Source organism: Ahaetulla prasina, chromosome 10 (assembly GCF_028640845.1).
Source record: "Ahaetulla prasina isolate Xishuangbanna chromosome 10, ASM2864084v1, whole genome shotgun sequence".
NCBI classification, from domain to species: Eukaryota; Metazoa; Chordata; class Lepidosauria; order Squamata; family Colubridae; genus Ahaetulla; species Ahaetulla prasina.
In genome coordinates, this window is record NC_080548.1 from 33,896,068 (window position 1) to 33,916,700 (window position 20,633).

Below are 20,633 nucleotides of genomic sequence, written 5' to 3' on the forward strand. Positions count from 1 at the left end.
GCAGAGGGAGGAGAGGGCATTCCTGAACTACAGATGAGAAAATGGACCCCTCCCTCCGAAAAACAAAATGGAAGTATCAGCATCCTTCTCTTGAGCTTCAGACCTGCAGTACAAGAAGCATCCCAGCACCTGCTGCTGGCTTGAAGGGGCCTCCAAAGGGCAGTGCCTTTTTTGCCAGGCACTGCCAAGGGAAAAAAATTGTATTCCTGATGAGCCTGCCCTCTTGCCCCCATCCCACCCCCCTGGAGGACATCATGCTGCAGAAGCTCGCAGAGCAGAGGAGTCCTGTGCCCAAATGTTCGTCTCACAACATCCCTAAAGCCTATGGGGAAACGTCCAGCTGCCCCAGCCTCAAGAAAGGTTGGCAGCCGCCTCAGCATTCTGTGTCCCCTCAAATAAGCCTCTCCCGGCCATTCGTGCTCTAGAGGCCGTGCTTGAAACACTGCAGTGGAAGGCCAGCCTCCCACTGGGCCACAGCCACATCTCACTCGCACCCCCCCGCCTGACCCTCTCTGTCATGCCCCACGCTCAGGAGCCCGCAGGTGGAAACATTGTGCACCCTTGACTGTTGACCCTTGTCCAGTGCTAGACAAACATTTCAGACTGAGCAGAAACTCTTTAGGGAGAGCTCTGGCTTTTGGCTTTTGGAAGCGCTGCAGGCCGGGGAGGGGCAATGCACGCACACACACACACAGCTCTGGTGCTGAGTCCAGAGATGTCCAGAAACAACTGCCACTGCTCATGCCAAGCAGAGCTGGATGCTTTTCCCCCCTCATCAAAGGCTGTGCAGCAGGGGTGGATTTCAAAACCCGTCTGGGTGGGTAGGTGGGTGGAGCCTGCTGCCACCACCGCTGCTACCGGTTCGCCCTATTCGGGGCGAATTGGTAGAACTCACCACTCCTGTGCAGAGCCCTGGCCTGTCTGGGCTCCGACAATAGCAGCCAGGAGCCCCAGCTGGCCTTCCCCAACCAGTGGGATGGATAGGAGCCAGGAATGCCTTGCAGCCTGGTCCACGCCTTGAGCTGAAGTAAGGGAGCCCTTGGGAGCCTCCTGCCAGAGTCGCAGGATCCCAAGCACTGCTGCCTGACCAGGCAAGCCAGCAACACAGGCTCAGGTGCCCAGACCTAAGGAGCAGGGATAAAATCTAAAATTTTTCCCTACTGGTTCTGTGGGCATGGCTTAATTGGTGGGCGTGGCTTGGTGGTCAGATGATTGGGTGGGCGTGGCCAATAACAATAAATAATAATAATAATAATAAACAAAGTATATAAAACAATAAGTGGTACCAAAAACCATCTTTCACACTTTACACACACACAACATAACAGAACACAACTGACACACACAATATAAAAGCAGCTGCACTTCACCCAAAATGGCGCTTGCAACAAGCAGGAACCTCACACAGCCACAAAAAGCTAAAAAACCAACTTTCACACTTTACACCTACACAACACAACACAACTGACACACACACACAAAATGCCACATACAGCTTTGTGAGATTTTGTGTGTTTGTGTAGTTAGAGTGAAACACTACAGAAGCACACCAAATCTCAGAAAGCTGCACAAATATTTTATTTTATTATTTTATTTTATTTATATTTTTTAGATCAGGGGTCTCCAACCTTAGTAACTTTAAGGTTTGTGGACTTCAATTCCCAGAGTTCCTCAGCCAGCAAAGCCAGCCAGCATCAGTTGCTCACTGAGGAAATAGATTAGCTAGCAACTGATTCTGTCTGGTGCTGAAAGTAAAACTGCTCCTTTCGGGCTGGGAAAGCCATGCGTTAGATCAGTAATCTAAGTGCCTTAGAATCTCTTAAAAGGAAGTTTTCTACTTGTAGAAAACTTGTTTTTTAAGGTTCTGTTGATGAGGAACTCAGGTGAGATCACCAGAGGAGCCTTTTAAAAAAAAATTTTTTTAAAGTTTAAAGGCTCTGCCGATCTCAGCTGAGGGGCGGGGTTCTCAAAGGCTTTTTTTTACTTTTAAAGGCATGTTTTCGGCTGAAGGAAAACTGCTTTTAAAAGTAAAAAAAAAAACCCTCTGCTGATGGTGCGGCTCAGCAGAGGCAGGGGGGTGGGGCCAGGGATTTTTGCCACTGGTTCTCCGAACCAGCAGCCACCATCGCTACCGGATCGGGTGAGCCGGTCCAAACCGGGAGCATTTCACCCCTGCTAAGGAGGCACCGGGGACACACGGAGACCGTCACTGAATCCTGCAGCTGAAGCCTCTATTCCCCCCAGGAGCCCTGCAGAGATTGGGTCAAGGAGAAGTGTTCTCCAGGAGAACTTTGCTTTGGCCATGCACCCTCCACACCCCACAGCAGCTGCAGGACAGCACACCCGGTCTGCCTCCTGGACAGCACTGGGGGCTGTCCAAGCGGCTCTCAATTTGTCCAGCCTTGGATTGGGAACCTCCGTGCCAGCCCTCAGAGCCAACTGCCCCCCACTGTCCAAACACTCTGCCCACCTCCAGAGTCTTCCCAAATGGCCTCCACCCAACCAGACATATATGCATGCAAAAGCCTTGCTAACGATTTTCAGCTGCGTGCAAAAATGACCAACGATTCAAGTTTTCTAAGACTCCCTCTGGAAAGAGAAGCCAGCAAAACCTCTGCATGGAAGAAAGTTTCCCACACATTTTCCCCAAAGGCCGAAGCAGACTTCTATTCGGGTGCAGTCATGCACAATCTGTACAGAGCCCACAGTCTGGCTCATGTCACAGCACTTTCCTCTGAAGGAAGGTTGCTCAAAGGACAATGGTGAAGAACTATTTTCTATCGCCACAGAACCAGGACAAGAAATATCAGTTGCACGTGCCTGAATTTTATTTAAACACAAGGAAATAAGATCTGTGCCTAAAACTCTTGGCCAGCTGAAGAAGTCCAACTCAGCCAACTTACTTCCACATCCTGGTGGAACCTAGGATTCCAAAGCCCATTCCTTAGGGAGCTACAGCCTCCTTTCCAGGCTCCTGTTTCTAGACAGAGTGCACAATGACACACTCACGCTGTGCTTCCTGTTTCCTCCAGTGCTGGAATACAGCAAACCCTGGAGACCCACATGCCTGTGGTCATGGGGTGCTCAGCAAATGGAGGAAACCGCAGGCTGTACCTCAGTTTCTCCACTAAGCAGGCCCCCGGAAGCCAGAAAGGAGCCAAAGGAACATCCAGAGACTGAAGGACAGAATCCAGGAAGCAAACCCCGAGGCACCAGCCGTTCCCCACAGAGGCATCTCTGGCCATTAAGCTACCACTGGATCAGCCTAGGAGGATCCCCACTGCTGCAGGCCCATCTCCAGAGCTTCTTGTCTGACAAGGCCACCTAGGCAGAGTCCGTGGTGGTCAGCAGGCAGCTGCAGCCCCCTTTAGATCCAACCACCTCCCAAAACTAGAGTTGCTCCCGTGGTGGCAGAACCAGGCTGGGGCCATGGCAGGATGCCCCATCCTGGAGTGGGGCAGTGGGGAGAGCCCGGTCGACTCACTAGAACCCAGAAAGCATTGGCTCCTTTTGCCAGTCGTTCAGGATGGCATCTGGGGTGGTTCTCAGAAGGAGCAGAGAGCAGCAAGAGAAGATGCGGCACCAAGGCTGGCCTGAGTCCATGCATGGAAGGAAGCCAAAGCTGGCCTGCATTGGAGAGAGGGAGCCATGCTGAACCCAGTTCTAAGTTGGGTTTACCTCGAGGCTCCAGTGACGTCACCGCTCCTGCCGGGTGCTCTAACAGAGCACTCCGTGTTAGAAGATTGTAAAAGTCAGTGAAACAGAAAAAAAATCACTGTTCACTGATCTTAGCATACCCTCCGGGCGAAAGAGGGTTATCAGAGTTGTGGAAAAGTGGCAGGTCTGACAGGGGGTTTGCTCTTAAGAGCGAATTTTCCTGGATTTATGGTCCCACCGAATTCCACTACCTCCAACTTCAAACACGCTCCTGTTTTTTTTTCAGGAAAAAGGAGTAGGGGGGTCATTTCTGCTCAAAAGGACTTATTCAATTGATTGATTTTCTAAGCAGACGGGAATTTCACAAGCGTTCGATCTTTGATGTAGAATCAGCACGGCAAGTACCGACTCCCTTTTTGAAACCTGAAACCTTTCTTTGTCTTTGATTAATTGACTTTTAAAATGGCGTCTGAAAGTGAAAGTAAAATTTTTTAGTACGATAAAGTAGCGTTATTTGTGGATTGTTACAAACGGAGTTTTTTTATACTGAAAGGAGGGAAGGAAAGTTATTAAGTTTAAATTCCTGATTCTTTTGAAGACAGAATGGCAGCTAAACCTTTAAAGCCTTCTGGAAGAAGGGGATCTGAACCAAGTCTTGAGGATATATTGAAAGTACAATTAAAACTTTCTGAAGATAGGCAAAAAGAGATGATGGAGAATTTTAATGCAAAAATAAGAGAAGATATTCTCATGGCAGTTCAAGGACTGAGTAAAAAAATTGAGGGATTGGAAGAGGAAATGCAACAGATCTCTCAGTCAAATAAGCATTTAGAAGACAAAATGAAAGGTGTTCAGAAAAAAGTGGATCAAAATGAAGATCAGGTTGTGATATTACAATATAAACTTATGGAAGGAGCTCTTAGAATCTGTGGTATGCAAGAAGAGCGAGGAGAAGACTTAAGAAAAATTATATCAGAAGCATTGGCTGAATTTATTGAAGTGGAACCCCAAGAGGTAGCTTACCAAATTGATAAAATATATAGAGTTAATTCCTGGATTGCAAGACAGAGAAAGCTTCCTCGGGACATTGTGGTTTATTTTGTGAAAAGGACTATGAGAAATCAGATTCTGCAAGTTTCATATCAGACAACTTTAAAAATTGGAGAACAGGAGTTGAAGGTGTTGAAAGAGATTCCTTCAAAGATGTTAAGAGATAGGAAGGAATTTGCTTTTTTTACACAAGAACTTAAAAAACATCAGATTCAATTCAGATGGGAGGTGCCAGTTGGACTGACAGTATTCTATCAAGGAAGGAGATATAGAATTGACACTGTTTTAAAGGCAAAGGATTTTCTTTCTACAGTTTTGAAAGTCGAAATAGAAGTGATAGAAAACTTCAAGAGATCCAAGAAGGCGTGGTGATCCAAGAGCCTTCATTGCTGCCAGTATTAGAGGAACCACAAGAGCAAAGGGTGACAAGAGGAGCTCTTAAGCGTAAAGAAGAGCAACAGTCTCAAAGTAAAAGTCAGGATCCCAGTATGGAAGCTGTGGGAGGAGCTAGACGGAAGATACCGGAGGAGGAGCTTCCGTTGTCTGCTTCAAAGCTTCAGGAGGCCAGTAATGGCAAATAGAATTTTGTCATGGAATGTTAATGGCTTGAATTCAGCTCAGAAAAGAAGGAAAATATTTCACTACTTGAAACAATTTAAAATGATGTGATTTGTTTGCAAGAGACACATATAAAATTATCAGACCAAAAATATTTAATTAATTCAAAATTGGGTAACCATTTTGTTGCATCAGCTTTGGAAAAGAAGCATGGAATTGTTGTATATATCAGGAAGGATATACCAGCTAAGTTAATTGAGGCAGATATTCAAGGAAGATTTATTGCTATTGAACTGGTGATAGATGCAAAAAAGACTTTGCTGATAGGTATTTATGCACCTAATCAGCAACAAGAAAAGTTTTACAAAATGTTACATGAGAGGTTGACCCTCTGGGATTATAGTTCGTTTATTTTATTAGGAGACTGGAATGGAGTAATTGATACAAGAAGGATAAGAGAACCTCCTCCAAGAAGATACCTATACATGCAAAACTACCAAAATCCTTTTTGAAATGATGGAAGACTTTGAGTTTAGAGATATATGGAGGTTACGGAATCCAGATGAGAGAGATTTTACTTTTTTTTCTGATAGGCATCAATCTTTTTCACGTATTGATTTTATTTTAATTTCTAATGACTTGCTTTCTAGGGTGAAGAAAATGAAGATATTTCCGAGGTGTTTAACTGACCATAGCCCAGTATGGATGGAATTATTACAAGGGAAAAAAGGTGGTAGAACATGGAGGTTGAATGAAAATCTGTTTAGATATGAGGATAATGTAAATTATTGTAAGAAACAGTTGAAAGAATTTTTTGATTTTAATATGTACAAAGGGACACCTATAGGAACTGTGTGGGAGGCGAGCAAAGCGTTTATTAGAGGGATATTGATTTATTTGGATAATAGGCAAAGGAATAATAAACAAAGGCAGCGTAGGTACTTGGAAGAAGAAATTCAAAGGAAGCAACAGTTATTAATTCAAAACCCACAAGATCACAAACTTAAAGAGGCTATAAAAATATTACAGAGTCAATTTAATATGTTAATGGCAGACCAGGTGGCAACGAATATACAATATGCTAAACATAATACCTTTTGTAATGCAAATAAACCTGGGAGATGGTTGGCATATAATTTAAGGAAAAAACAGAAAGCACGTGTCATACAAAAAATAGAATATAAAGGTAAAGAGATATATCAACAGGATAAAATTAAAAAGGCATTCTCAGAATTTTATACTGCACTATATGCAAAAGACAAAATATTGAATAGGGACATTTATGATTATTTGAAAGATTATAAGGTTAATATTCTAACATTAGAACAGAGGAGGAGCTGAATCGGCCGATAGCTACTGGAGAAATAGTGGAGGCAATTAAACAATTAAAATGGGAAAACCCTGGTACAGATGGTCTTACAGCAACTTATTATAAAAACACAGGATGAAATATTAGGCCCACTTAAAGAATTATTTAATCAGATACAATTAGGAGTGGGAATACCCCGTCATGGAAAACATCTTTTATTTCACTGATACCAAAGAGGAGCAAGATTGCTCTAAACCTGGTAACTACAGGCCGATTTCACTTTTAAATAATGATTATAAGATTTTGTAAAAATAATAGCAAATAGATTAATGTTAGTTTTACAACAAAGAATTCATACTGATCAATCTGGTTTTATAAAAGGGAGGCAGATGAGGAATAATGTTAGACAGATTATTAATATATTGGAATATTTGGAAAAGAAGAATACTTCAGCAGCACTTATTTTTTTGGATGCAGAGAAAGCCTTTGATCGATTGCATTGGGATTTTTTATTTAAATTAATAGAGAAAATGCAATTTGGAGATTGTTTTATTAGAATAATCAAAGCGATTTATGGAGAGCAAACAGCACAGATTATAATAAATGGTAGCTTGACAGAAGTTATTAAGATTGCGAAAGGAACAAGACAGGGATGTCCCTTATCACCATTATTGTTTGTTTTGACTCTGGAACCATTATTAGATAAAATACGAGAATTAATGAAAATAGAGGGAATTAAGATTAGACAATATGAGTATAAAGTTAGAGCTTTTGCAGATGATGTAGTGGTTACGTTAACAAATCCTATAAATTCAAGTAGATTTTTGTTGGAAGTAATTGATAAATATGGAAAGGTATCAGGATTTAAAATAAATCAGAATAAAACAAAAGTGATAATTAAAAATATGTCTATACAACAGAAACAAAAACTAGAGGAAATGACAGGATTTGAGGTAGTAAAAAAGGTTAATATTTAGGGTCTATATTAGCTCATCGAACAAGAAACTTTATAAGAATAATTATGACTTGCTATGGCAAAAAGTTCAGAATGATATGAGTGTCTGGAAGAAATTGCAGTTATCCCTATTGGGAAGGATTGCGGCTATTAAAATGAATGTGTTACCTAGATTTTTGTTTCTGTTCCAGATGATACCAATAATTAAAAAGGATAAAAATTTGGAAGATTGGCAGATTGGGATTAATAAATTTATATGGCAGGGTAAAAAGGCGAGGTTAAAATGAAAATAATACAGGACTCACGGGAAAGAGGTGGTTTAAGAATGCCTAACTTTAAACTATATTATGAAGCAGTAGCCCTTTCAGTAATAAGTGACTGGTTTAACTTAACAGAGGAAAGAATTTTGAATATAGAAGGTTATGACTTGTTATATGGATGGCATGCGTATTTATTTTATGAAAAAAAAGTGGATAGGGCTTTTAAGAATCATGTGTTGAGAAATGCTCTTTATGGTCTGGAAAAATATTCCTATAAATTAGATTACAAGATTCCTATATGGGCGAGCCCTAGACATGCAATAGAGAATATAAATATAGAACAGAAACAGGAAATGATTACTTATAAAGAACTTTTGTATGCTGAAGGAGGTAGAGTGCAATTAAAATCATTACAGGTATTAAAATGAAGAAGGGAGGAATTATACTTGGTTTCAATATGGGCAAATAAGTGCTAGATGGAAAGAAGATCAAAAATTGGTATAATGCAAAGGGAGGAAAATTTAATAAAGCAAATTAGAAATCAGACCCAGGAGCATATAAAGAGATTGTATAATGTGTTGCTTGAAATAGATTCGAAAAGGATTTGGTAAAGGATTGTATGATAAAATGGGCACAGAATATTCAGGAACCAATAATGTTGGAAACATGGGAGAAAATTTGGGTTAGAAATGTTAAGTTTACACAAGCACAGAATTTAAGGAAAATTTTTATAAGATGTTTTATAGATGGCACTTAGATCCCAAAAATTATCATGTATGTATCCTAATATCCAAGCGAAATGTTGAAGGTGTGATTGTGATGATGCTACATATTTTCATATTTGGTGGACTTGCAAGAAAATTAAGGTCTTTTGGATAAGAATTTGGTGGATTATTCAAAATGTACTGAAGAAGAAGATAAAGTTCCTGCCACAATTTTTCCTTTTGGGAATTATAACGGATTGTACAGGGATTGAGACTAAATTGATTCTGAATTTAATAACAGCAGCAAGACTGTTGATTGGACAATACTGGAAGAAAGAAGAGATACCTACAATAGAAGAATGGATACTGAAAGTTATTAATTTGGCTGAGATGGCTAAAATCTCAGCTTTTTTAAAAGACAATACGCAGGAAAGATATTTAATTGAATGGAAAAAATGGATTGATTATCTACAAAATAGATATCAGATTAAGAAATATCAGATTGCCTTTGAATAATTAGAAAGTTATTTTATGTAATGGGGAGGGGGTCGGGAGATGAAAAACTTTGGATGTGGTTACTTGGATTGGAAGGGAAAATTTTATTCTATGTTTGGTTTATGTATAACAATACCTTGTGATTGACCCGGGAAGCCGGGGGGGGGGAGGGAGGGGGGAAGGGGGTTTTTTGGGAGGGAGGGGGGAAAAAAGGGGGAAAAATGTTTTTGTTTTTTAAAACTCTTTCAATTAAAAAAAAAAAAAAAGTTGGGTTTACCTCCTCCCACCCCAGTCCGAATTTGGGGCCTGAGGCACCAGAGCAGCGACATTCAATGGCAGGAAGGATCAGAGCTGCAAACAGGCAGGCAGGCGTGTGGGCAGCTTCAACTGCTCGACAGCTCCCTGGCAGTGCACCCCACTCATTACGAGTCCCAGACAGGCTGACCTGGTGCCTTCTGCTCCTTCCCAATGATTCCTCCCCAGCCTGGAACTTGCTGCTGGCCCACTCAGCCCACCACCCTGTGTGGTTGCCTCTGCTACCTCCACCCCGCCCTGCCCCCCACCCCGCCTGCCTGCCTGCTTCTCCTTGGCCCACAGCGCCTGACTCTGGCCCTTTAGTTTGCCCAGCAGGCAACCCAGCCTTGGAGGTCTGACAGGCATTTTTAACCAATAGGCACTATTAGCCACTAAACTTGGCAGACAAAGAGGAGGAGCTGCAGCTCCCCAAACTCTCTAGCAATTGGCGCCTCTGGATATCTTGCAAAGAAGCCAAATGCAGATCGTCACGTCAAGGCTGATCTGGACAGAGTGAGGCCATTGCCTTCTGGAAAGAGGACCCATTGGGCATCCGGCCGTCTTCTGAGCAAACCAAAGGAAGAAAAGGATGCTAAGCCTTTCTTGACCCTCCGTGCCAACCATGAACGCCTGGGCCTTCCGCAGCAAACAGAATGCCAATGTGCCAATATTAAGCCTCTTCCACAGCTAAACAGACTCTGCCGCCCAGGTATCCAAGGGAACGGCTGCCCAGGGGGCAACGAGAGCCCCCATTATGCCTGTTTGACTCCCAAGGACTCTGGAGGAGCAGACAAGCAGAAGCCTTGGAAAGTCCTGTGTCCAAGAAAGGAAGCCCGCTGGCCTGGCTGTGTCTCCAGCTTTCGGTTCTTTGTCCCAACCGGCCAGGTCAAAGGTCCCAAGGCTGTCCTCACAGCTACCCGAGCAGCTCTTCCCTCCCACCGGCTGTGGCTGCTCCCTCTGACTTCTGCTTACCCTCCCTCCTCCCCACAAGACACAGCTCGTTCTTGCTGGGAAACAGCAGAATTACCTGGCCTGGCTGCCCTGTTCTAGCCAGTGTCTAACCGCCCCATGGGGGGTGGGGCTGCCTTGCCTCTGCCCGCTTTTCTGGGGCACAGCCATAGTTACCAGGTGACCAGATCTGAGGGGCAGATTTGCAGCAGCAAAGCAACTAGATGCAACTGGTTGGGGGGAGCAATTCCTCCTCCTGCTCCTCCTCTGCACAGTGCAAGCAGGGAAGAGAGGAAGGGCACGGGCACGGACAGGGCAAGGGCACGGACAGGAGAGGGGTGGGGAGCCCTGCCCTTTTCCCAGTCCCCCAAATGCCAACTACCCCATCAGGCCTGTCTCCAGCCGCCTTGCACCACCTTGGCCAGGAGAGGGCAGGCCTCTCAGTAGCCCTGCGGAGCAGACCCAGGTCACTGATCAGAATATCTTAGAGGGAGGGGTGGCTTTGGAAATTGTATCACAGGCTCCTCCTACCGATGGTTTCAAGGCAGCTCTGGACTGCAGGCTAAAGAACCTGCTTGATGCTTGGCTCTTCCCACTGGTTGCCTTTGGCCACTGCACAGGCTCTTCCTTCTGCCGCTTCACCTGCGCTGAGCCGCGAGGCCACTACCTGGGGTGAGCCAGAGACTGTTTCTCCCTCTGATCTTGGAGATGCTGAAGCCTTTGGAGCCCAGCCCCTGGGGAAGCAGCTCAGCACTTCTGGGGTGGCCAGAAGAAGCAGGGAACCCCTAGCAAAGAGCCCAGGGGGAAGGGGTTGTAGGTGGGCAGGTCTCAAAGGTGCACTGATCAGGATCAGGATCAGGATGCGGCCTTAATGGTTTACTATTGGGAAAGAGCAATTGTTCTGATGACAGGGTGGACCAGCTGAAAAGGGAAACACCTGTAGCATTTCAGGAAGCCAACCCCATAGGATGAGGCAGAAAATGTGGGGAGCAGATCCAGCGAGGCATCTGCCAGTTCCACTAACCAACCTAACCCCTAAAGCTGCACTGACAAAAGCTGTTCAACTGCACACTGAAGCCTCCAAGCAGCCCACTGAGAGCCCCCCTCCAGGAACTGGGGGCATTGAGCCTTCATGTCTGCTGCTCCGGAAGAGGCCCCTTGCAGCTTGTTGGCCACCTTCAACAAGAGGACGGGGGGGAGCCAAGGAGCACCTCACTGGGACCTGCATTTTATGCATTCCTGGAAGAGGACAGGGGTCCTGAGCAGACTTGTCTGTTCATTAAAGTTTGTTAAACTATATAGTCCTAGACCAAACACCCAGAAGTTAAAAAGTCCACTGCAGACACACCCACCTGTCCAAAAGCTGTTTATGCCTACAGCTGGAGAAGCCATTCTTAGCTACCCCGGTAATCATGGATTACATAATGTAGAACTGCCATACAGGAGGAGTCGGAAGAGTCTGCACTCGGGATCGACTCAGCTCCACAAAGTTGCAGATGCCGCCCCGCCCCCCTGGGGAAGAGAAGAACTCCCCGTCGAGCTCTTGGCACTCCCAGGTTCCCTTGCAGGCATCTCACTGATGGACTAGGAAGCACCTTTGGCGCTCAGAAGAGTAGATAACTCAGAAGCAGGAGCTGCTCTCTCGGTTTCAAAGCCCAAGCAGATGTTGTGAGTGGTCAAGCAGAAACCAAGAGCCCAAGGCCCCCTCCCTGAAAGAATTCCATGAGAGGAACAACGCTTTCACTTTCGTTCTTGATTCAGTGATGCCCAGTATTTGATGTAAGAGGAGCGACTATATAAATGGCTTAAATACCTACACAGCCCCATAGAGCCACCACCTGAGCCAGTGTTGATCGAGAGCAGAAGTAACACAATTCTGTCCTGCTAGCATTCGTTTCTCTCTATCTAGGCACCACCAGCCTTCAGACACAGCTCCAGCTTCCCCCAGGTGACCTCTGGCAGCGGCCATCAGCATATGGATGACAGCTGACTGGAGGAGAGGGGACCCTCCGCCTTCTCTAGCTAAGCTGGCCTTCCTAATCTAGTTGGCTGCAGCAGTGAGCAAAAGAGGTCTCAGACACGTTAGAGGATTACTGGGTGGGGGGGTATTGGTGGGGGTGGGGATAGTAACAGGAAGTCAAAGAGCTGGCTTTGCAGGTGGGGGGGGATACATGTTGTTCTTGGCTAAGATGGTCATTCACAACATCCTGAGACACATTGACTTACGACAGCTGTTCCTGTTGCCATTGTAAAGTGAATCCCATGCAGTCATTAAGCGTGAAGTCACATGATGGCCACTGGTGGCACCTGCCAGCTTCCCCATTTTGCTGGTCAGAAGCTGTAAACTGCAAATGGCGATCACGTGCACACAAAATGTTGCAATTCTCACAGGCACCCAGCTACCAAATCAAATCACACGACTGCAAGGATGTTGTAACGGCTACAACTTCAAGGAACGGTTGTAACTTTGAATGGCTGCTAACCAAGGACTGCCTGCATTATGGAAAATCCAGTCGGACCATGCCAACCACTCAGTGTTCTGAATAACATCCCATCTGCAAAGATCTCTGTGCTGGGCAGAAGGAACGTCTCCTCAAGTGATCTGGCACAGAAAGTGTTTGAAACAAATTGAATCAATGTCTATGTTTGGGGTTTTAAATGAGAGGTCCCGGCCAGTGATGAAATGTAAAATTTGTTACTATCGGTTCTGTGGGCGTGGCTTGGCGGGTGTGTGTGTGTGTGTAATGTGACCGGGTGGGCATGGCCAAGGTTTTTTTTTAACTTTTAAAAGCATTTTTTCTACAACCTCTTTGGTTGAAGAGGTTGTAAAAAAATGCTTTTAAAAGGCTCCGATGATCCCAGCTGAGCTGCGCGATCATCAGAGGCTTTTTTTTTTTACTATTAAAAGCCTTTTTTCAGCCAAAGAAAAAAATGCTTTTAAAAGTAAAAAAACAACAACCTCTGATGATCGCGCGGCTCAGCTGGGTATGGGATGGGGGCAGGATTTTTGCTACCAGTTCTCTGAACCACCTGCCGCAATCGCTACCAGATCGGGTGATCCAGTTCGAACCGGAAGCATTTCACCCCGGGTCCCGGCTACTGTTTTGCAGTCCAGACTAGCATCCATAATTCATTACCCTGTGAATTTTGTTACATTCTGCTGTAAAGATTTTTGCCTGAACAGAAGGTAGGATTCACAAGAACCCAAAGTCTGAGCTGGAAACAGCTTGTGAAGCTCTTGGAAGCAAATGCAACTGTCCTCCAGCGCCAGCTGACTGAGCAAGGCAATCCCAAGGCGGTGGCAGCTTACGACACCCACACATTTCCCGTAGACTTCAGCTCCGAAAAGGGTTTCTTGCCACCTTCCCCACAAAAGCCTTTGCAGCCAGGCAAACGGTGGGTAAAGACCCCGGGGGAATCTGCAAGAGGGCAGGCTGAAGAGTGCTCACCCATCCTTAAAAGTCAACAGATGTCTTAGCTGATCTTGGTTCAATCAGATCTAGAACTGGACCCACTTTTGTCTACAATAAAGGTCTAGGCTAGGTAATCCTGAGGAAGAGAAGGAGGAGAGGAGGAGGAATAAGAGGGGGAGGAGGAGGAAGAGGAGGGAGGAGGCGGAAAGAGGAAGGAGAAAGAGGGGGAGAGGTGGAGGAGGAGGAGGAGGAGGAGGAGGAGGAGGAGGAGGAGGTGGAGGAGGAGGAGATCTTACCAGACTAAGACTCTCAGCATCTCTCCATCTACAATGAGCCGGGGTGGTCCACTGGTGAGAGTGCAGCACTGCTACTTCTGCTGCCTGCTGGCTGCCTGCAATTTGGTAGTTCAAATCTCACCAGGCTCAAGGTTGACAGCCTTCCATCCTTCCGAGGTCGATAAAATGAGGACCCAGATTATTGGGGGCCAGATGCTGACTCTGTAAACTGCTTAGAGAGGGTTGTAAAGCACTGTGAAGCAATATATAAGTCTAAGTGCTATTGCTATTGCTATCTTCAAAGGGAAAAGGAGTTCTTTTCTGTCAGCTTAAATCACTCAAGCATTTTTCATATACCAGCTTCAAACTCCTCCCTAGCTGAAGGAATGGGGAGGGATCTCCCACCCCTCTGATACATATACACAAACACAAGATCACAAATGGTTTAGAAAACCTCCTTGCAAATCTTCAGTGCCACTCATCGAAAGCATTCCTCATCCAGAGAAAAACCAAATTAGCCCTCACTGCAAGCAACCAAAGGGGGGCTGCCAAAGCTAAGGGGGGCCCTGCTCCCTCTCCAGATCCTCCTATCCCAGCCTTGGCCCTACCTAAGGAATAGGAGCTGAAGGCCCATGGAGGCTCCTGGGCACGAGGCCGAGCTGCTTCCTAAAAGCCACCAGGAGGGTCTCTGGCGCAGCAGACAGGCACACTGTCCAGGCAGGCAGGGGCAACCACCATGGCTCTCATCAGCACTGACCAAAAGGAGCTGAAATTTTCTCTCTCTCACACACTCCAAGTTCCAGGGTGCCTGCCTGCCCCACAAGAAGCAAGAGCCACAGAATCTGGAGAGGCAGAGAGACCCTAATCTCAGAAGCCACCCACAGACCATGGGCCCACGGAAGCCCTTCCTCTGCAGACTGGGTGGACTCCAGAGGAGGATTTGCCCTTCGGAATGCAGGGCTCAGGCCTCCTTGGACCCTGACCTCTTTCAGCCATCCCACCCACCCCCATTGGGTAGAGTGCCCCAGAGCCTCCGGATGGTCACTTCCAGGTGCTTGAGCAAGAATGTGGGCAAGACAAACATGGCCAGGAGTGGCTATTTGTTTAAGGGAGCGATTGTTGCCTTTGTCAACAGAAGTCAAACAGAAATCTCCCTCCACCTTTGTTTTTATCAGGGCAGGCTTGTGCTGAACAGGGACGTCCCGCCATGTGGTTTCTCCAGCGGGCAGGCCCACTTTTCAGGTGTCACCTGGGAAGAGCGCGGGAGTCACCTGCTCTGTGTACAAGAATGGACTGGGAGGAATCCTTGGCATTGCAGTCTTCTCAGAGCCATTGCCACAAGGCCAGCAGAAAACCACTGAACCGTCTGGCTGCTCCTTTCGTAAAGCATGTGGCCCGAGAGGACTCCGAGCCACATCTCAGGAAGCAGCCACTTTCGTTCTTGATTCAGTGATGCCCAGTATTTGATGTAAGAGGAGCGACTATATAAATGGCTTAAATACCTACACAGCCCCATAGAGCCACCACCTGAGCCAGTGTTGATCGAGAGCAGAAGTAACACAATTCTGTCCTGCTAGCATTCGTTTCTCTCTATCTAGGCACCACCAGCCTTCAGACACAGCTCCAGCTTCCCCCAGGTGACCTCTGGCAGCGGCCATCAGCATATGGATGACAGCTGACTGGAGGAGAGGGGACCCTCCGCCTTCTCTAGCTAAGCTGGCCTTCCTAATCTAGTTGGCTGCAGCAGTGAGCAAAAGAGGTCTCAGACACGTTAGAGGATTACTGGGTGGGGGGGTATTGGTGGGGGTGGGGATAGTAACAGGAAGTCAAAGAGCTGGCTTTGCAGGTGGGGGGGGGATACATGTTGTTCTTGGCTAAGATGGTCATTGGGACCAGGAGGCACAACATCCTGAGACACATTGACTTACGACAGCTGTTCCTGTTGCCATTGTAAAGTGAATCCCATGCAGTCATTAAGCGTGAAGTCACATGATGGCCACTGGTGGCACCTGCCAGCTTCCCCATTTTGCTGGTCAGAAGCTGTAAACTGCAAATGGCGATCACGTGCACACAAAATGTTGCAATTCTCACAGGCACCCAGCTACCAAATCAAATCACACGACTGCAAGGATGTTGTAACGGCTACAACTTCAAGGAACGGTTGTAACTTTGAATGGCTGCTAACCAAGGACTGCCTGCATTATGGAAAATCCAGTCGGACCATGCCAACCACTCAGTGTTCTGAATAACATCCCATCTGCAAAGATCTCTGTGCTGGGCAGAAGGAACGTCTCCTCAAGTGATCTGGCACAGAAAATGTTTGAAACAAATTGAATCAATGTCTATGTTTGGGGTTTTAAATGAGAGGTCCCGGCCAGTGATGAAATGTAAAATTTGTTACTATCGGTTCTGTGGGCGTGGCTTGGCGGGTGTGTGTGTGTGTGTAATGTGACCGGGTGGGCATGGCCAAGGTTTTTTTTTAACTTTTAAAAGCATTTTTTCTACAACCTCTTTGGTTGAAGAGGTTGTAAAAAATGCTTTTAAAAGGCTCCGATGATCCCAGCTGAGCTGCGCGATCATCAGAGGCTTTTTTTTTTACTATTAAAAGCCTTTTTTCAGCCAAAGAAAAAAATGCTTTTAAAAGTAAAAAAACAACAACCTCTGATGATCGCGCGGCTCAGCTGGGTATGGGATGGGGGCAGGATTTTTGCTATCAGTTTTCTGAACCACCTGCCGCAATCGCTACCAGATCGGGTGATCCAGTTCGAACCGGAAGCATTTCACCCCGGGTCCCGGCTACTGTTTTGCAGTCCAGACTAGCATCCATAATTCATTACCCTGTGAATTTTGTTACATTCTGCTGTAAAGATTTTTGCCTGAACAGAAGGTAGGATTCACAAGAACCCAAAGTCTGAGCTGGAAACAGCTTGTGAAGCTCTTGGAAGCAAATGCAACTGTCCTCCAGCGCCAGCTGACTGAGCAAGGCAATCCCAAGGCGGTGGCAGCTTACGACACCCACACATTTCCCGTAGACTTCAGCTCCGAAAAGGGTTTCTTGCCACCTTCCCCACAAAAGCCTTTGCAGCCAGGCAAACGGTGGGTAAAGACCCCGGGGGAATCTGCAAGAGGGCAGGCTGAAGAGTGCTCACCCATCCTTAAAAGTCAACAGATGTCTTAGCTGATCTTGGTTCAATCAGATCTAGAACTGGACCCACTTTTGTCTACAATAAAGGTCTAGGCTAGGTAATCCTGAGGAAGAGAAGGAGGAGAGGAGGAGGAATAAGAGGGGGAGGAGGAGGAAGAGGAGGGAGGAGGCGGAAAGAGGAAGGAGAAAGAGGGGGAGAGGTGGAGGAGGAGGAGGAGGAGGTGGAGGAGGAGGAGATCTTACCAGACTAAGACTCTCAGCATCTCTCCATCTACAATGAGCCGGGGTGGTCCACTGGTGAGAGTGCAGCACTGCTACTTCTGCTGCCTGCTGGCTGCCTGCAATTTGGTAGTTCAAATCTCACCAGGCTCAAGGTTGACAGCCTTCCATCCTTCCGAGGTCGATAAAATGAGGACCCAGATTATTGGGGGCCAGATGCTGACTCTGTAAACTGCTTAGAGAGGGTTGTAAAGCACTGTGAAGCAATATATAAGTCTAAGTGCTATTGCTATTGCTATCTTCAAAGGGAAAAGGAGTTCTTTTCTGTCAGCTTAAATCACTCAAGCATTTTTCATATACCAGCTTCAAACTCCTCCCTAGCTGAAGGAATGGGGAGGGATCTCCCACCCCTCTGATACATATACACAAACACAAGATCACAAATGGTTTAGAAAACCTCCTTGCAAATCTTCAGTGCCACTCATCGAAAGCATTCCTCATCCAGAGAAAAACCAAATTAGCCCTCACTGCAAGCAACCAAAGGGGGGCTGCCAAAGCTAAGGGGGGCCCTGCTCCCTCTCCAGATCCTCCTATCCCAGCCTTGGCCCTACCTAAGGAATAGGAGCTGAAGGCCCATGGAGGCTCCTGGGCACGAGGCCGAGCTGCTTCCTAAAAGCCACCAGGAGGGTCTCTGGCGCAGCAGACAGGCACACTGTCCAGGCAGGCAGGGGCAACCACCATGGCTCTCATCAGCACTGACCAAAAGGAGCTGAAATTTTCTCTCTCTCACACACTCCAAGTTCCAGGGTGCCTGCCTGCCCCACAAGAAGCAAGAGCCACAGAATCTGGAGAGGGGCAGAGAGACCCTAATCTCAGAAGCCACCCACAGACCATGGGCCCACGGAAGCCCTTCCTCTGCAGACTGGGTGGACTCCAGAGGAGGATTTGCCCTTCGGAATGCAGGGCTCAGGCCTCCTTGGACCCTGACCTCTTTCAGCCATCCCACCCACCCCCATTGGGTAGAGTGCCCCAGAGCCTCCGGATGGTCACTTCCAGGTGCTTGAGCAAGAATGTGGGCAAGACAAACATGGCCAGGAGTGGCTATTTGTTTAAGGGAGCGATTGTTGCCTTTGTCAACAGAAGTCAAACAGAAATCTCCCTCCACCTTTGTTTTTATCAGGGCAGGCTTGTGCTGAACAGGGACGTCCCGCCATGTGGTTTCTCCAGCGGGCAGGCCCACTTTTCAGGTGTCACCTGGGAAGAGCGCGGGAGTCACCTGCTCTGTGTACAAGAATGGACTGGGAGGAATCCTTGGCATTGCAGTCTTCTCAGAGCCATTGCCACAAGGCCAGCAGAAAACCACTGAACCGTCTGGCTGCTCCTTTCGTAAAGCATGTGGCCCGAGAGGACTCCGAGCCACATCTCAGGAAGCAGCCACTTTGCTTGCGTCCCTGTGACGAGCTGCCACCCACAACCTGCTACAGAGTCAGCACGGATCTCAAAGGGCGTAGGAGGCTACCTGTCCAGACTGAGAACTGCCAAAGAGGATGGGAAGCGGCTGCCTTCTAACTGCAAAGGTTCCCAGCCTTCCTGAAAAGTTACTTTAGCAGAGAAAAGGGACAAAATGCAGCCTCTCTAGCCAGGGCAGTAACCCAAACGGTAAACGGGGTCTGGGGCAGAGAGGGAAGGGCCGCTCGGGAGAGCCTTTCAGACCACCGCCTCGAGGTTAGGGTCGGTTTAGGCGCTGCAGCCTCCAGCTGCCCCAGGGGATCGGGTCCAGCCTCAAACCCCGGCCAAGAGGTCCAAGGGGGGAATCCTAAGCACGGGCCTGGGAACTAGCCGCAGACTACAACACCCATCCTTCTCTGTCCCGCGGAGACAGCCTTCCCGCATCCCCGGCCGACCTGGCCACCCCTATGTGGAGGCACCGCCGGCTGCCAATCTCTCCCGGCGACGCGCCAGGGGAGCAACAGGAGGGCGGCCGGGCGGCCTGCAGCGGCTTCTGACGCGGGGGGCGGCCGGAGCGCTTTCGGGAGCGGCCTAGGCTCGGCCTTGCCGGCCCGGCAGCAGCGCCCCCGAGGCCGCCCTGACACCTGCCGCCAGGTGGCCCCGAGCCCGGAGGGGGCGGCCCGGCGCTTCTCGGCCCTGCGCTCGCCGGCCCCGGACGCCATCCGCTCCCCCGGCCGGCCCGGGGCGCCCGCCGGGGTCGACGCGGCTCCCGCCCGGTCCGCTGCAGCTGCGGCTTCCGAAGCACAATGGCGGCCGGGCAGCTCCGGGCAGGAGCCGCTTCCCGCCGGCGGCCGCCGCCGCTTGGACGCTGGAGCCAGGGAGCCCAGATACCCCACAGCCCCGCGCCGGGGACTCCCAGGGCGGCTGCAGCGACCCCTCCCGCCACGCGCGCAGATCCCGCGGCCTCACCTGGCGCTCGGCGGCGGCGGCGGCGAGCGCGGAGCACCCGGAAGGAGGGCGGGCGGGCGGCGGGTCCTGGGGGCGGGGCGGCGGGAGCCCCGCCCCCCAGGACCGAATGCGCCAGCGCCGATGGGGCGGGAGGGGAGGGGAGGGCGGCGCTCCCTCCCTCCTTCCCCCTCCCCCCCCCGGCCGCTCAGCTCCGCTTCAACCGTTGCACTGCAGCCCCCCCCCCGCCGGCGGCCGTGCCCGAGCCGATGCCCGGTGGGAGAAGGGAGCGGCGTCCGGCTGCAGCTGCAGGAGCCCGGCCGAACGGGACGGTCCGCCCTCTGGGCTGCACGCGGCCTTCCTGGCCGGCCGCGGGGGGCTCTCTCTGGGCGCTGCGGAGCTTCTTGTCCTGCCCCCTCGGTGGCGGAGGATAGTTTTGCCCAGAGTACAAAGAATACAGAGGAGCCTCCGCTTTCCGTTAGGTCGGGCCCCAGGCGGGTCACTTGGAGGATGCCGCTCCGGACGCTTCTGGCTCGGAGTCCGCCCGTCCGTCGCCGAGGAGCGGGAGCCGTTTGCAGACGAGCAAGGCAGGCGCGGGCCACGGTTGGAGCGGGCATTGGCCGGCTGGGGCGGCCCTTCCGCGCTCCCGGTCCAAGGGCCGCCCAGTGCTGGCGCCCCGTTCTGTCCCCTGGCCCTGACAACCCGGGAGGAGCCCGCGGCTCTCAGCCAGTAGGAAGGTTGCGTTCTTGATCTGTTAGCTTAAACCATCCCAATCATCACCTCTCTTCCTTTCTCCTTTCTTTTGGGATACAAATACTTGGACCAGTGACCATCATGGCCTCCCAAACAGAGCATCCCGTTCAATGGAGTATCTCTGATTTTGCAACATGGTACAGAAAAAGATCCACCTGAGCTGAAAAGGAAGATCGCCATTATTACTTATAATCATCAATAAGG

The 20,633-nt window shown here is 48.7% G+C and overlaps 1 protein-coding gene across 3 annotated transcripts in view; it reads right to left on the reverse strand.

The window, feature by feature from the left end:
• The window catches only part of SIPA1L3 (signal induced proliferation associated 1 like 3), a 35,594-nt gene extending 15,828 nt beyond the window's left edge, over positions 1-19,766 (reverse strand). The window contains exons 1-2 of one of the 3 annotated variants that reach the window (XM_058195636.1): positions 14,527-14,729; positions 13,940-14,147 (exon numbers count right to left, since the gene is read on the reverse strand). The gene's annotated coding sequence lies outside the window, so the exon portion shown is untranslated. Of the gene's footprint in view, positions 1-13,939; positions 14,730-19,700 lie in introns of those variants that run through there. The other 2 variants (XM_058195637.1, XM_058195635.1) reach the window with 2 other exon arrangements.
• Between the last annotated feature and the right edge of the window lie 867 nt (positions 19,767-20,633).